We start from the raw sequence: 17,400 nt of genomic DNA on the forward strand, positions 1-17,400 counted from the left end.
AATAAATTTAAATACCTTATGCACCATTACTTGAGATGATCAAAGGGTCCGATTAGATATCATACTAAACTCATGAGACTAAGAAACAGAATCAGTATTCTCATCCATTTTTAATTTCCCCATTTTGCAGATGAGAAAAATAGGGTCTAGTTGCACTATTTTTGGCACTGTGAACTTTCCTTGAAGATCAGCAGAGTTTGGATGAGAATTTTTATCCTAACTCAGTTATCTGTGGAGTTTCTACTAGATTTCACTCTTCCGTAGTGGTGAGACTAGGTATTTTGGACAAGTGAAGTTTGATTTCACTTCTTTCTCATGTTTCCTTGTGAGTATCTTTTCTTTAAGCCTCAAGGTAACCTATTAGGGTATATATTGGAACTCTTTTCTTCCATCCTCTGTCTGACTCCCTTACAGTCCCATTCGTCTGCTGTTGGGCACAGTGGGTCCCAATAGGTTTATCATAAAAGTAATCTATACCAATGAATAAAATAGGCAATGTGTTAGTCTATCCATATAGCTTGATGCCATAACTAATTAAATGTGTATATAGTGTAAACAATTCCCTCCCTTGTGGTAAACTAAACTATTTTTGAAATTTTAAGTCCCTTTCTTAAGAAAATTATATTTGCAGCAAAAAGGATAAGATACAAAGTGACTGGTGAAAAACTGAGAACGTTTTTCCATTTTGCAGGAAACACCAGCAGTCATTTTGCCGGAGATATTGATCAGCCAGAGAATACTCGTCTGTGAACTGGGTAAATCCAGGGGCAGGACTGGAGGCAGGTTTACCTGAAGTAAGCAACAGTGTCCGGTGGAATGAGGAGCCTAACATTCTAGGTGACAATTTTTACATCCAATTCACTGGAAATATGGTTGAGTTTCTTGGTAGGAAAATTAATTTTTTTAGCACTAGGGCCTCTGAACCAGCAGAGTTCCAAGAATGAGAAGTAAACATTTAAAAAGTCCAGCATTGGGTGAAATACTAAGGGTTCCTTTCCTATTTCTGCACTTTGGTTGGTGGAATTGTTTTCCAACTGTGGAAGAAACACTATATATTGGTCACTCGTTCACAGCATATGTCACATCCTATTGTTCAGTTGTGTCTAACTCTGTGACCCCATGGACTGCAGCAGGCCAGGCCTCCCTGTCCTTCACTGTGTTGCATTCTACAGGACTCAGTCCAAACTTGGAATATGGTATCTTCCATTTGCAGCTGAAACTGAGTGTCCAAGACCATTTTACCATTCTGTGAGACTGGCTACTTCTGGGTGTTGGGATACATAGTAACACAATGGATGCCATCAGCTCAGTCTGTTGCCTCACTTTTTTTGGTTGAAAATTAAGCAAGACACAGAAAGAAAACCATTAAATAAAATGTGATCACTGAACTTCATCAAAGTTCAAAGCTTCTACTCTTGGAGAAGCTATTAAGAAAATGAGGTAAGTCACAGATTAGGAGAAAGTATTCATATTTGTATATCTGACGAATGACTTGTTTACAAATATATAGAGGACTTTAACAACTCAATAAGAAAATCAATTAACAAGGGGCAAAATTTGAACAGAGACTTCACAAAAGATATAAAAATATCTAATAAACCCATCTCAACATCATTAGACATCAGGGAATGAAAATTAAAACTACATTTAAATAGTTCATCACAGCACTGTATAATAGCCAGGACATGGAAGCAACCTAGATGCCCATCAGCAGACGAATGGATAAGGAAGCTATGGTACATATACACCATGGAATATTACTCAGCCATTAAAAAGAATTCATTTGAATCAGTTATAATGAGATGCATGAAACTGGAGCCCATTATACAGAGTGAAGTAAGCCAGAAAGATAAAGACCAATACAGTATACTAACGCATATATATGGAATTTAGAAAGATGGTAACGATAACCCTATATGCAAAACAGAAAAAGAGACAAAGATGTACAGAACAGACTTTAAGACTCTGTGGGAGAACGCGAGGGTGGGATGTTTTGAGAGAACAGCATCAAAACATGTATATCATCAAGGGTGAAACAGATCACCAGCCCAGGTTGGATGCATGAGACAAGTGTTCGGGACTGGTGCACTGGGAAGACCCAGAGGGATGGGATGGGGAGGGAGGTGTGAGGCGGGATTGGGATGGGGAACACATGTAAATCCATGGCTGATTCATGTCAGTGTATGGCAAAAACTACAATATTGTAAAGTAATTAGCCTCCAGCCAATAAAAATAAATGGAAAATAAAAATAAATAAATAAATAGTGCTAAACTACACCTACTAGAATAGCTAAAATTTAAAACATTGACAGTACTAGATACTGGAGAGGATGGGCAGCAGCTAGAACTCTCCTATATTTTGATGAGATTGTAAGATGGTATTTTGAAAAATAGTTTATTGGTTTCTTTCAGATTTAAATGTGCACTCATCATATGCCCTCAAAATTCTACTCCTTCAGTGTCTACCCAAGAGAAACAAAAATATATGTCCAAACAAATACTCTACAAGAATATTTATAACAGCTTTATTCATGAGAACTATAACCTGGAAACAACCCAAAAGTTTATTAATGGACAAAAAAATTGTGGTGTGTCCATACAACGTGTTATTTCTCATTAATAAAAAGGAGCAAATTGCTAATATTACTGATACATGTGACAGAATGGAGCAGTCTCAAAAATATTACACTGAATGAAAAAGATCCCAATACAAAAGAGTTAATACTGCCCGATTCCATTTATATAAGTCTCCAGAAAAGATAAATCAAGTATATAATGGCAGACTTAGTGGTTGCCTGGGGCTAGGTTCAGGGACTGGAGTAGGGATTGGTGTGAGGGGGCATAGGAAGTTCTGGTTGGAAGAAAATGTTCCTTGTCTTGATTGTGCTATGGTTTCTTAGGCATATAAATTATCAAAAGTCATTGAAATGTGTGCTAAAATGGGCTTGTTTTATTGTATTGTACTTACTTCAATACAATAAAACAGACGGAGAAGCTCTATATCATCAGCAAGAACAAGAGCTGGGGCTAACTGTGGCTCAGATCATCAGCTCCTTATTGAAAAATTTAGGTTTAAATTGAAGAAAGTATGGAGAACCACTAGGCCATTCAGGTATGACTTTAAGCAAATCCCTTATGATTATACAGTGGAGGTGACAAATAGATTTAGGGAATTAGATCTGGAAGATAGAGTGCCTGAAGAACTATGAATGGAGGTTTGTAACATTATGGTACAGGAGGCAATGATCAAAACCATTCCAAAGAGAAAGAAATGTAAGAAGGCAAAGTGGTAGTCTGAGGAGGCTTTACAAATAGCTGAAAAAAGAAGAGAAGTGAAAGTCAAGGGAGAAAGGGAAAGATATACTCATCTGAATGCAGAGTTCCAGAGAATAGCAAGGAGAGATAAGAAGGTCTTCTTAAATGAACAATGCAAATTGAAGAAAACAGTAGAAATGGAAAGACTAGAGATCTCTTCAAGAAAATTAGAGATATCAAGGGAACATTTCATGCAAAGATGGGCACAATAAAGGACAGAAATGGTAAGGACATGACAGAAGCAGAAGAGATTAAGAAGAGGTGGCAAGAATACACAGGACAATACAAGAAATGTCTTAATCACCTAGATAACCATGATGGTGTGGTCCCTCACCTAGAGCTAGACATCCTGGAGTGTGAAGTCAAGTGGGCCTGAAGAAGCATTACTATAAACAAAGCTAGTGGAGGTGATGGAATTCCAGCTAAACTAATTAAAATCCTTAAAGATGATGCTGTTAAAGTGCTGCACTCAGTATTTTAGCAAATTTGGAAAACTCAGCAGTGGGTACAGGACTGGAAAAGGTCTGTTTTCATTCCAAGTCCGAAGAAAGGCAATACCAAAGAATGCTCAAGCTGCTGCACAGTTGCATTCATTTCACATGCTAGTAAGGTTATGCTCAAAATCCTTCAAGCTAGGCTTTAGCAATACCTGAACTGAGAACTTCCAGATGTACAAGCTGGGTTTAGAAAAGGCAGAGGAACCAGAGATCAAATTGCCAACATTTGTTGGATCATAGAAAAGGCAAGAGAATTCCAGAAAAACATCTACTTTTCCTTCATTGACTATGCTAAAGCCTTTGACTGTGTGGATCACAACAGACTGTGGAAAATTCTTCAAGAGATGGGAATACCATACCACCTTACCTGTCTCCTGAGAAACCTGTATGCAAGTCAAGAAGCAGTGGTTGAAACTGGACATGGAATAACCAACTGGTTCAAAATTGGGAAAGGAGTACAACAAGGCTGTATATTGTCACCCTGTTTATTTAACTTATATGCACAGTACATCATGGAAAATCCAGGGCTGGATGAATCACAAGCTGGAATCAAGATTGACTGAAGAAACATCAAAAAAACCTCTCAGATATGTAGATGATACCACTCTAATGGCAGAAAGTCTCTTGATGACGGTGAAAGGGGAGAGTGAAAAAGCTGGCTTAAAACTCTAAAAAAACTAAGATAATGGCATCTGGTCCCATCACTTCATGGCAAATAGATGGGAAAAAAGTGGAAGCAGCCATAGATTTTATTTTCTTGGGCTCCAAATTCACTGCAAATGGTGAGTGCAGCCATGAAATTAAAAGACACTTGCTCCTTTGAAGGAAAGCTATGATAAACCTAGACAGTGTATTAAAAAGCAGAGACATCACTTTGCCAGCCCAGGTGTGGATAGTTGAAACTATAGTTCTTCCAATAGTCATGTACAAATGTGAGAATTGGATCATAAAGAAGGCTGAGTGCCGAAAAATTGATGCTTTTGAATTGTGGTGCTGGAGAAGACTCCTGAGAGTCCCTTGGACTGCAAGGAGATCAAACCAATCAACATAAAGGAAATAAACCCTGAATATTCATTGGAAACACATTTGATGCTGAAGCTAAAGCTCCAGTAGTTTGGCCACCTGATGAGGAGAGCTGACTCACTGGAAAAGCCTCTGATGTTGGGAAAGATTGAAGGCAAAAGGAGAAGAGGGCGTCAGAAAATGTGTTGGTTAGATAGCATCACTGAATCAATAGACATGAATCGGAGCAAACTCTGGGAGTTAATGAAGGACACGGAGCCTAGAGTGCTACAGTAAATTAGGTCACAAAGAGTTGGATTCAACTTAGTGACTGAACAACAACTTATACCGCAGGAAACTTGTTTTTTATAAAAAGTGTATGCTTATATGATATTGGATATAATCACCTTGTGATTCTATCAGAACTTGAACTCTTCATTGTGAATCATCTTTCAGGGATTGACATGGATTCCAATGAGCATCCTAACCTAAACACTTCAAGCTCCATTAGACTCACTAGTCAGAAGACCTGCTGGCAGAATGACTTGTGTTGTGGCCTGAATCAGCTTCTCCAGCCTTGGACTCCACTCAAGACTTAATAACCTTATGCCTTACTCAGCAACATGGTCAGAGGAGGACATCCATATGTGGTATGTATTGACCCAACAAAGGCCAATAAAAGTGTTGCTCATTCTTAGTGGTGATACATGTATGATACAACAGTATTTCTTTCATCTTGGGGGAACTATTCTAGTATTACAGAAACATGAGCTTCTAGAAATGCCCCTGAGATCCACGAATTTCCAGTGGATGTATCTCCCCACTTGTGACACATGTGTGCTTTACCAAAATATCTCATCCTGTCTGCTTACCTGGTTGATTAGCCTGGTGTCAGCTAAACTGTGGTCCTGCAGAACATTCCATGGAATAACAAGAGGATCAACAATCTTTCCTGATCTAAGTTATGGCACAAAGCAGAGTCCCGAGGCCAGGGTGGTGAATATGTATTATTATTCCTGTCAGATAAAAGCAAATGTCTTCTGATAGAGCGTGTACATTCACCAGGTCAGCGGGATTAGATAACTAATTTGGTGACTTGGCAACAAGCTCTTCTGCTGTCCCAGCTATTACTCATGCCAGTCGTGGGAATTATGAGTCAGATGAGAGAGAACCATTTATATGAGGTCAGTGGGGGAGATATTTTGGGAAATATTACTTTTCCTCATACCATATCTCTTTATAAACTGTGACAGCCCCACTGTGTGATCTAGCCGTTGATACTATGATAGCTTAAATTTGCAGGGTACTTTAGAACTTATAAAGAAATAGCTTACAAATGTATTTATTCACATTTCCTTCACAGTAGGTCTATGGAACAGAGAGAGCAGATATTATTTTCTTTTTTCTAAAAAAATATTTATTTGGCTGCACTGGGTCTTAATTGCAGCATGCAGGATCTTCTTGTTCCATGACCAGGGATTGTACCTGGGCCCCCTGCATTGGGAGTGCAGAGTCTTAGTCACTAGACTACCGGAGAAGTCCCAGGGCAGATGTTATTTTCAAATTTGGAATGAGTGCTACATGACCATGTCAGGATTTGAGTGTAGATCTCTCTGATTCCACAGCTGAGCTGCCACCATGCCCCTTAAAGCAATGCCATTCCTAATATGTGGGTTAGTTAAATTCAGCTGAACATACTTAATGGTGAGAAGTGATATCTAAACAGCACTTGGTACAAGATAGAAGAGTCACTTGTTGTTTAGTCTCTGAGTCTTGTCTGACTCTTGACAGCCCCGTGGACTGTAGCCCGCCAGGCTCCTCTGCCGATGGGATTTCCCAGGCTCCAGGGATTTCCCAGGAGCGGGTTGCCACGCCCTCCTGTAGGGGATCTTCCCAACCCAGGGATGGAACCAGTGTCTCCTGCGGCTCCTTTACCGCTGAGCCACCGGGGAAGCTCACTAAGTGGCGGCTCCTGCCAAGACTGACATATGTACATTTAGGATGTGCCAAGTGCTGGGAATACAGATGAGGTCCTCCCCTTGAGGAGCATGGTGTGGGAGGATAAAGCAGAACTCGCTGAGGCATCTGCTTCCAAGATTGCCTCAAAAAGCCAGCGGCCCTGATTAAAAAAAGAAAAAAAAAAAGATTACCATTTGAATTCTGTTTAGGCCAGGCAAATTAAGGCTGGTGGTAGAATGCCCAGGGTTCTTTATGGATCAGAATTCTGTCCCTTCTCTGATGTGCAGGTAGGTTCCTCCCAACCCCAGTGATTTGCTCTGAAAGCGACACCCACAGAGCAGGTTGCTTGGAAAGAGGAGTGCAGTGATCACTGTAAACATTCCATTTTTCAGCTTAGCCAATGATCATTGCCTTATTTCTTGGATCTAATGTGACTTATTGAGGTATAAAAATCAGCTGGAACACCTTAAGGAAGAGCACCCTGGAATGAGCTTCCTATCTCTGTGGGGTCACCCAGGAAGCGTCCACATTCATATCACTTCTCAGCGTTCACAGGACAGAAGAGTCAGATGGGTTGGGGGTAGCAGAGGAGGCCTGCAGAGAGGCAGAGTGAAATTGCTTACGCGGTCCAGAGAGGGAGGAGGCTGACCTGGGCATTAGAGAGGTTTCTCTGACACCCAGAGGCTCCAGAGGTGCCCTGGTGCCCCCAAGGGCTTTCCCCAAGGGAGGACAAGAAGCATTCCGAGTGGCTGCTCGGGGTCTGCATGGCGCTGAGAGTGGCCTGGTTTGGTTGGGTTTCTCTTGTTTTTGTTTTTCTGTTTTTCAGAAACGGTCACCAAATTCCCATCATTCTTTGTATGCAACACCCGTTAAACCTAAGCGATTTTCCAAGACAAAGAAAACATCAAGTCTGGGAACACGTGCCAATAAGAAGTACATGACCTTCTCTTGCTGGGGCACTGGTATTTTTAAAGCAACAAATGCTTGATATTGAATATCCCATCAAGGCTCCCTTCTGAGCAGATCCAACAATTGTCCTGGGGAAGAAACAATCTGAGAAATGCCCCCAAACCGTTATGGGGTGCCCACAAAAACAGCTCATCAAATTCTTCTCCCTAATCAGGAAGGCAGGGGGTAGTGTGTGTGTCTGTGTGTGTGTGCGTGTGTGATAGAGAGAGGTGCTTGGCATGGTGCTTGAGACCCATTGTTGTCCCCTTATCAACCTTTTGCTTACCCCAGTAAAAATACAACACAACTTCTCTCTGAGAACATTTTCCAACCAGAGGTCTCTGCCTCAAGGCAAATGCATCAACTCTTCTGGCCCCTGCACAGGCCTTCTGGAAGCCGAGCGCCCTCACTTGGCTAAGTAAATATCAAAGTGCTGGGGCTTGTGAGCAGGTGGAACTGAGCCCAGTGGGCCTGAGCCCCAGCCATGGCCTTTCTGATCCTTTGTTTTTCAGCAGCAAGTGGAGGCGAAGGCAAAGGTGGAGGGAAGGGAAATGTGATCTCCAGTGAATTGCAGTGTTTTGCTTTCTCTAATCCTATTCAGGTGGTGACTGTAGCAAAAAGGAAAAACAGGCCAATATATAGGATGCAGAAAAATCCTGATTATTACCCCGATGAATGTGCATTGGCGGAATTGAATTCAAGTCTCAGTGATTCATTATTAATGGGTCCCAAGTTCTGACCCAGGGTGGAGGTGGGGCTCTTGTGAAGGCGGAGATGGTAGCAGAGGGAGGGTCTCTGCCCTGGAGAGGAACTGGGCCTGGAGCAGGCGGTCCCTGAGCCTGGCCCAGACCACAGCTGGCCCAGGACTGCCCTTCTTCCAGGACTGCCTACTGCGCACCTGCAACTCAGCTTCTCTTGTCTCAGAGCTGTGCTGTCGGTGATTCATTCCACCCTGGAGCCTCCCAGAGGCCAGGCCCAGGGAGAGACTGTGCAGAGAGTGTGTAGGGGGACTGTGCTCCATCTCCGCCATTCCCCAGCGAGGACTCCCCAGTGAGGAGGATGGAAAACACTGTCTTGCATGAATAATACACCTTCCTCTTTTTGAAGAGCTCAGAGCACCTAGCAGACAGGATGCTCTTCACCCTCAACCACTCCCTGAGGCTAAATCAGGTTTTGATTTACCCCTCCCTGCCTTTTTTTTCTTAAATAGATGAGGAAATGACAGCACAGAGCAATTGGTCCCTGGGAGTGAGTTGTGTTGGGGTAACAGGAAGCAGACCGGGAAGAGCTGATTTGGTAAGAGTCCTTTATAGAGGCAGAAATTCTCTCAGCTAACCCTATGCTCAGTCAGCACAGACACACGAAAGGGATACCAATCATTTAAAAAGCTCCGGTCTACGTAATTGCTTACCCCAGATGCTGGTCAATGCACAGGGCTTTTTTGTCTGTTTTAACTCACAGGAGGGTTCCCTTCTAAGAGGACACTTCTAGGTCACATAGAAATAAAATTGAAACCACACCTAAGAATTGGAAAGGCCACAAAGAGAACTGTGTATTCAAACTTCAGTTCTGTTGAGCTCAGGAAATGAAGGCAAAAATTCCCTGTCCCCACATTTTTCTGCCAAATGAATGGAACAAGAAGGGAGACCCAGGAGTTTCTCTGTGGTAGACTCCCTGTTAGGTAGTGGTGACTAACCTCTAATTCTCTTTGGCCTTTATTGTGCAAATTCTTACTAACCTTGTAGCTGCCCCCAATTGACTCAGTGGTAAAGAATCTGCCTGCCAAGTAGGAAATGTGTGTTCAGTTTCTGGGTCGGGAGGATCCCCTGGAAAAGGAAATGGCAACCTACTCCAGTATTCTTGCCTAGAGAAAGCCATGGACAGAGGAGCCTGGCGGGCTACAGTCCATACGGTCACAAAGAGTTGGACACAACTGAGCAACTAAACAACAAGTCTTTCCTTCACCATGCTACAGCAAAAATGATCTTTTACAAAACCAAACTCTTGTCATGTCATTCCTGGACTTAAAGCACTCTGTGGCATCCCATAGTCTTCAAAATAAAATTCAAACTCCTTAGCATAGCATGAAAGACCCCTATCTGTCCCACCAGATGCCGGAAACAGCCTGCTACTTTTTATACTTGAGCTTATTAATTCATTCAAGACATCAGACTGTTATTGACTGGGTGTTGGATGTGTTAGTCTCTCAGTCATCTCTGACTCTGCAACCCTGTGGACTGTAGCCCACCAGGCTCCTCTGTCCATAGGATTCTCCAGCAAGAATACTAGAATGGGTTGCCATTCCCTTCTTTAGGGTATCTTCCCAACCCAGGGATCGAACCCAGGTCTCCTGCATTGCAGGCAGATTCTTTGATTAAGGACTCAATATTTTTCAGTAGGTTTGCCAGGCCCTGGAAATGTACTACTACACCTGGTAGAGCCTAGAACATGATCTGACCAAGACTCAAGGAATCCACCCCTAGCCCCAGAACTTACTTCTCTCTCTGCCCATAACTCCCTCCTTTTCCACCAGCTAGGTTTTTAGCTTCATGAATTTTCTTCATTTCTCCCAAATGCCTCTGTTGAATTTTCTGATAGCCCATGGTGCTGTAATTGGGTACTTATCTGTTTTCTCTCTTTGTGTATGAGAGTTTTGAGGACAGGGACTTTGTCTTGTTCATGGCACCTCATATAGGGCCCAGCTCATGGTAGGTGACTCTAGGGGTCATGGTTCCACAGCCACACTGGTTCTGGCCAATGTAGGGTGGTGTAGGGGCCCTGGAAGAGAAACCTTTAAACACACTGTCCCTTGTTTTCTCCTTGGTGTCATATCTAGACATGATGCCTGGCACTGCTGCAGCCGTCTTGCTGTCCAAGTGGCACTAGCTTTAGAAAGAAGCCAGTAATGAGGGCAGCAGGGCAGAGAGTTGCAAGTAACCTCAGCCTGGGATCCTCCTACATCTGGACCTGAAGTTATGTAAATAGCAAATTCCTCATGGTTTAAGCCATCTGATTCAAGGTCTTTTCTTTCCTTCTCCTTTTTCTTTTCCCTCCTTCGTGTTCTTTTTCTTTTAGCTTTTATTTTTTGCTGCCCACATCTTTCTAACTGATTTGTGACTCAGTACCTGTCTTCGGTCGGGCTGGCAGTAGAGGGCCTAGCCACCGAGTCCAGCTGACAGCATCTGCAATTAATTGTATTTATTTAAAGGTCTTATTTTCCCTGCTAAACTATAGATTCTTCTGGGGGGAGGAAGTGATTTTGTCTCATATTGTCCTATTATTCTCTTCTTTGAAGGATCTACCTAATGCCTATTACGTAATACAGCGTTCCAAAAATATTGAGTCAAACTGAATTGAACTGGCATCTTCAAATACTTTTTTCTCCTTTTTCTTAACCCTCAATATATCACTTATCTTTATACCACATAATTTAGTATTTTGTGCTATACGGTGGTTCTTACATTGACTTCCATTGAAAGTCTTGCACTCCCCATGAAGATGTTAAGGTTCTGGACAACAGCATCTGAGTCTCATCTCGTTATTTCTTTGATATCCCTTGTGGTTCGCATTTGTAGGGCTCACAGAGGCATCTAACAACTTCCTGATGAACTAATGCTCTGAAACCTTGCAAACATTACATCCTACCAAGATTTTCAGTCATGCACTCTTTCATGTTTGTCTCGGTTCCTTGATGGCAAAAGTTGTCACCATTTTTGCTGGACACCCTATAGACATAGAGTACGTTCTCGTCTTTCCCATGTGCATAGAGGTGACATCAAATAAAGCCTTTGTGACAAATGGAGGAGAATATTAAAGTATTGTCTCCCCACAGATCACAATTCCACAAAGCGATTTTGGTGAACTTAAACCTCTCAAGGACTTTTGTGGTGGAGGTGGAACTAACATTCAGAATATTGTTTGGGATGGAGGGCTGTTTTTGGAAGTGACACCACACACTGATCACCTTGTTTAGCCATTAAGCCTGCTTTGCTATTAACTGTAGGTAGTTACAGAGCCTAGTTTTCTTTCTCATCTCCAAGACATTTCTATTTTTGAAGCTCTACTTCTTAAGTATGTCCCTCTGGATTTTTAAAGAAGTCTATAGTCACAATTACTGCTTGTTGAAAGGACACTTGGCACCCTGTTTTCTATCCCTTAGAAGGTCCTCTAACAAGATGCTCCAATTGCCTGTTTTTCACACATTTCCCCATGACTGAGATTCAACAATACAACTCAGCAGTTTAAATTATTTAAACAAGCTCCCAACAAATAAAAAATCAGGGAGAAGTAAACATAGGCACCTGTACATTCTTATTTTTCAATGCCTCTTTGAACATCGCTTTCCCTCTCTTGGTGATGGATTTTGACTCTGGTTATAATAACAGTATCTCTTAGAGAAAATATTTTAAAAACCCTAAAACCAAGAGAAAGCAGGAATTAAGAATTGACAAATTTGTCCTCATTTCCCCCTCCTTATTTTATATATCTGAGTGGTTTTGCTCTCAGATCTGATGAACAAGTTTTCTTTTTGAAGAATGGTCATGCGTTCTTTGGGTTATTTAGTTTCCAGCCAGGTATGTGAAGGTGGTAATAAATTACATGTGTGCTTAGGTGTCAGGAACATCCATAGTATAATCGAGGGGATGCCAGAGAGCAGGGCTTTTAATTTAATCTCCTGTGTCAAGTACTGTACAGTTCAGTTCAGTCGCTCAGTCGTGTCTGACTCTTTGCAGCCCCATGGACTGCAGCACTCCAGGCCTCCCTGTCCATCACCAACTCCTGGAGTTTACTCAAACTCATGTCCATTGAGTCGGTGATGCCATCCAGCCATCTCATCCTCTGTCGTCCCCTTCTCCTCCTGCCTTCAACCTTTCCTAACATCAGGGTCTTTTCAAATGAATCAGTTCTTTGCATCAGGTGGCCAAACGATCGGAGCTTCAGCTTCAGCATCAGTCCTTCCAATGAATATTCAGGACTAATTTCCTTTAGGATGGACTGGTTGGATCTCCTTGCAGTCCAAGGGACTCTCAAGAGTCTTCTCCCACACCACAGTTCAAAAGCATCAATTCTTTGGTGCTCAGCTTTCTTTATAGTCCAAGTCTCACATCCATACATGACTACTGGCTTTGACTAGATGGACCTTTGTTGGCAAAGTAATGTCTCTGCTTTTTAATATACTGTCTGGGTTGGTCATAACTTTTCTTCCAAGGAGCAAGCACCTTTTAATTTCATGACTGCAATCACCATCTGCAGGGATTTTGGAACCCCCAAAAATAGTCTCTCGCTGTTTCCACTGTTTCCCCATCTATTTGCCATAAAGTGATGGGACTGGATGCCATGATCTTAGTTTTATGAAAGTTGAGTTTTAAGCCAACTTTTTCACACTTCTCTTTCAGTTTCATCAAGAGGCTCTTTAGTTCTTTGCTTTCGGCCGTAAGTGTGGTGTCATCTGCATATCTGAGGTTATTGATATTTCTCCTGGCAATCTTGATTCTAGCTTGTGCTTCCTACAGCCCAGCGTTTCTCATGATGTACTCTGCATATAAGTTAAATAAGCAGGGTGACAATATACACCCTTGACATACTCCTTTCCCTATTTGAAACCAGTCTGTTGTTCCATGTCTAGTTCTAAACGTTGCTTCCTGACCTGCATACAGATTTCTCAAGAGGCAGGTCAGGTGGTCTGGTATTCCCATCTCTTTAAGAATTTTCCAGTTTATTGTGATCCACACAGTCAAAGGCTTTGGCATAGTCAATAAAGCAGAAGTAGATGTTTTTCTGGAATTCTTGCTTTTTTGATGATACAGTGGATGTTGGCAATTTGATCTCTGGTTCCTCTGCGTCTTCTAAATCCAGTTTGAATATCTGGAAGTTCACAGTTCACGAACTGTTGAAGCCTGGCTTAGAGAATTTTGAGCATTACTTTACTGGTGTGTGAGATGAGTGAAACTGTGTGGTAGTTTGAGCATTCTTTGGCATTGCCTTTCTTTGGGATTGGAAAGAAAACTGACCTTTTCCAGTCCGTGGCCACTGCTGAGTTTTCCAAATTTGCTGTACAACCGATGGAAATATCTCAGCTTAAGGAAACTTGACATGTGAGACAGTGTGTTACATGCCCTAGGGGATAAAAGATATGTCAGACATATTCAAACCCTATAGGTATGCTATAAGCAATCAAAAAGGGGGAAAGAAACCTTTTTTTCAAAAATGGAAAAATTGTATTACATAAGTAATTCACTGCCATAAAATTAAGTTAGAAATAGATTCAGTGTAGAGACTAAAATGTCTAATTCTCCATCTGTCATCACAGAGATAGACACTATGAAGAGTTTTGTTGAGACTTTCAGAGTTTTTATGTGTATAGTATAATACATGTGTATAGAAACGTGTATTTTTATGCAGTGGGATCATATTATATATATGGTTCTTTAACCTCTGTCAGTGCGTATAATTATCTTTGCTTTATTTCTCACTGGCTGTGTACTATTCCATTGTATGTGTGTATCACACTGCCTCATATTGACAGTGGGACCCAGTTCTCTGAGCTTTTTAAATTGAAGTATAGTTGATTTATGTTGTTGTTCAGTCAGTCATGTCTGACTCTTTGCGACCCCGTGAACTGCAGTATGCCAGACTTCCCTGTTTTAGGTGTACAATCTAGTGATTCAATATATTCATAGATTATACTTATTTAAAGTTATCATAAAATAATAACTGTATTCCTCTGTGATGTACAATATGTCCTTGTTGCTTTCTCTGAGATATTTTTTACTCCATTAGAAACAGTGTTGTAGTAAATATCCTTGTTCATTTATTTATTTATTACACTTGTTAAACCAACTTCTTAGGAAGATCAGGGAAGATTTCAGAGAAGTGGAACTTTATTAGAACCTGGAGGATGGTGTGGCATGAGCAAGGATGGAAACCACAAGATGTAGTCTGGGGTCTGTGAATAGATGTCTTTGGGTGAGGTGTAGATTTTGTGGTCTCCATCTTGGGCAATTGACTCACGGTAAAAAGTTAAGATGAAGGGGGAGTTTGCAAAAGAACATGTAGTTCCTACAGTTTAGACATTTTGAGTTTGCAATGATGCCATGATGAAATGCCTAGGAAACATTAGATGTGGGAATGGAGGGTGTCAGGTAGATGGGAACCACCAGAGAGGAAGAGGCATCGGTTTCCAGGAAGCACTGGGAAAGCCATGGCACACAAAAGAGACATCATGAAGGATGGTTCAGCAGGGCTGGGGGACCGACTGGATGTGACGGAAGTCAGGAGGCCCTGTTTCATTATCTAAAATTTGGGGGACAACAATTTCCGTCCCTCACGGTTAGTATGAGCACTAAGCGAAATAACAGGCAAACTTTTCATAAGTAACAGTTACTCCTGTAATACCATTTCATTAGGTTATGAACTTTCTCTGTAGTCCCCCAAATAATGGTCATCCCAGCAGGGCTCTAGGAGTTGTTCGTTTATGGAACGAAGAGGGTGGATTACAATGACCTTTTCAGGGAGCAACTGTGAAGTCACCAAAGGGGGTTGGCAATGTTTTCCCAGTGATTCAGTGGAAACTTAAGAGTTTAACTTAAGAGTCACCTCCAAAGATGTGAATCTGGTCTAAATACTTTGGGGCACTTTCACATCTGTGGTTACTGAGTTAAATTTTCCCTTTTATCTATTTCAACACCCCCTATCCCACCCCACTCCCCATCAAATTACAGAGATTTGTTTTTGCTTTTAGAGCAGAAAGGAAGGATGGGAAGACACATTCCAAATATTTAGTTAGTTTCAAAAGTATGTGTTATTCAAAGCACCTTCAAGTACTAGGTTTCTTGAAATAAGAAACTCTATCATCTCTCTCTGCTGTGTTCCCTTGGCAGGAACAGTAACCATCTACTTCAAGTGCAAAACACTCAGCTCTTTGCAGGGAAAGAATAACAGCATGAGAGTTGGGAGAGGGGAATTCCATGCTCAGCTCTCCTCATCCAGGTGGGAAGACTTCTCTGGGCCTCATGATCCTGATCAGTAAAATGAGAGGGCTGAACAGGAAGCCTTTAGTGCCTTATTGGTAAGAAAGCACAACCTCAGGTTCACAGATCCCTTGTGAGGTTGATGGGGCAGTACCATGAGCCTTGTTTTGCAGACTTGGAAATGGGAAACCCAAGAGGTGAGTGACTTGGCTAAGCAGAATATGATTTCCCTCCTCAGAGATGAGACCAGAGCCAGTGTCTGCCAGCTGGTTTCTAGCGGCAAACACTGTCTTCTGAAAAACTCTGCCTTTGATTGGGATGGAGGCTTCTAAAAGGTCAGGGATCTGCTTCCTTCATGTGGAAATCACCTCCTATCCCTTGGCAGCCCCCATTATTTCTTCCCTTCCCACTCCCGCTTTTCACTCTTTATTCCAGCCTGAACTACTTTGAGTTCTTCATATGGCCCCACTTCCTCTCACATCCTGCTCTTTGCAAAAACTGGGTGTATTTTTCTCTTCTCTGGGAAAACTTTTCTCCCCATGAACCTTTTTCCCTAGTTAACTCCTCATCTTTCAGGCTTTTGTTCTGTCCTTGTCTCTTTCAGATAGCTTTCCCCAACTCTCCCTCCTAGCTATGTTAGAGATACTTTCTCTGAACTTTTCTAACCATTGTGATGATAGTATTTACCACTCTGCAAGGTAAGTGCCTGTTAACTTACCAAAGTATATGAAAAATATACTTGATGGTTATCCCCAGATTTCAATGGCTTCAACCAGGTAAAAGCTTTTCTTTCATGTAACAAAAAATGTAGAAATATGCTCTCCAGAGTCAATGTGGTAGCTTAACAGTCAACAGGGACCAGATCCTTAAAGCTTTGTGCTTCAGTGTCCTTAATGTTGCCTCATGGTTCCAAGATGGCTGTTGGAATGCAAGCCATCACATCCATGAGAGGGGCCGGAAACAAAGGATATATCTACCAGATGAGTCAGCCCCATTTATGAAACTTTCCTATAAGCTCTACCAGAAGTCATCTACTTGCCTATCCTAGGTTGGTAAATATAGTTTGTCAGTATCCTGAAAAACACTGGATGCTCTTGGGAAGCTACAGGAGAGAGGAACTGTTTGGTAAACAATCTGCATCTCTGTCATCTAATCTACTCAAGATGTGATAGGCCATCATGTCAGTCTGTGAGCAGACAAGTGAGGAAATGTAAGAATTTATGAACTTTTATAACAGCTTGACATTGACATGATGTGGTATCTATCCACAATTATAGGCAGTAAAACAGTAACATTTGGTTCTTTCCCACAGAGTTTGAGAAGCCCTACCTGCCACAGGTCCTCTGTCTTCCCCGCAAGACTGCAAGCATCAAGAGGGCAGGTAAGCTTTGCTCTCTGTTTTGTTCATGGGTCCTGCTGCTATAACACCTAACGAAGAGGTGGTTTACAAACCTGTGAGTCTGGATGATGCCAGAAACTTGGCCTCTGCACTGATGCTGAATTGAATCTTGAAGACAGAGTTTGGGGTGAAATAGAAAAGAATAGGAAAAAAAAATGCTTTATTGCTTTGCCAGGCAAAGGGGCACACAGTGGGCTCCTGCCCTTGAAAACTGTGTGTACCTACCCAGGAGGATTTTTTGAGGAGTTTTATAGCAGTAGTTCAAGGGTAAGGTTGCTGATAAGATTAGGGTGTGTGAAGGTCCTGCACT

At 41.9% G+C, this 17,400-nt stretch overlaps 1 long non-coding RNA gene across 2 annotated transcripts in view; it reads left to right on the plus strand.

The window, feature by feature from the left end:
- Positions 1 to 17,400, plus strand: part of LOC122453305 — a 181,224-nt gene that overhangs the window by 62,668 nt on the left and 101,156 nt on the right. For both annotated transcript variants that reach the window (XR_006272997.1, XR_006272998.1), the window contains exons 5-7: positions 692 to 837; positions 5,271 to 5,464; positions 17,004 to 17,072. This is a non-coding gene — a long non-coding RNA (uncharacterized LOC122453305). The remainder of the gene's footprint in view (positions 1 to 691; positions 838 to 5,270; positions 5,465 to 17,003; positions 17,073 to 17,400) is intronic.

This window comes from Cervus canadensis, chromosome 14, assembly GCF_019320065.1.
Source record: "Cervus canadensis isolate Bull #8, Minnesota chromosome 14, ASM1932006v1, whole genome shotgun sequence".
Lineage (NCBI taxonomy): Eukaryota > Metazoa > Chordata > Mammalia > Artiodactyla > Cervidae > Cervus > Cervus canadensis.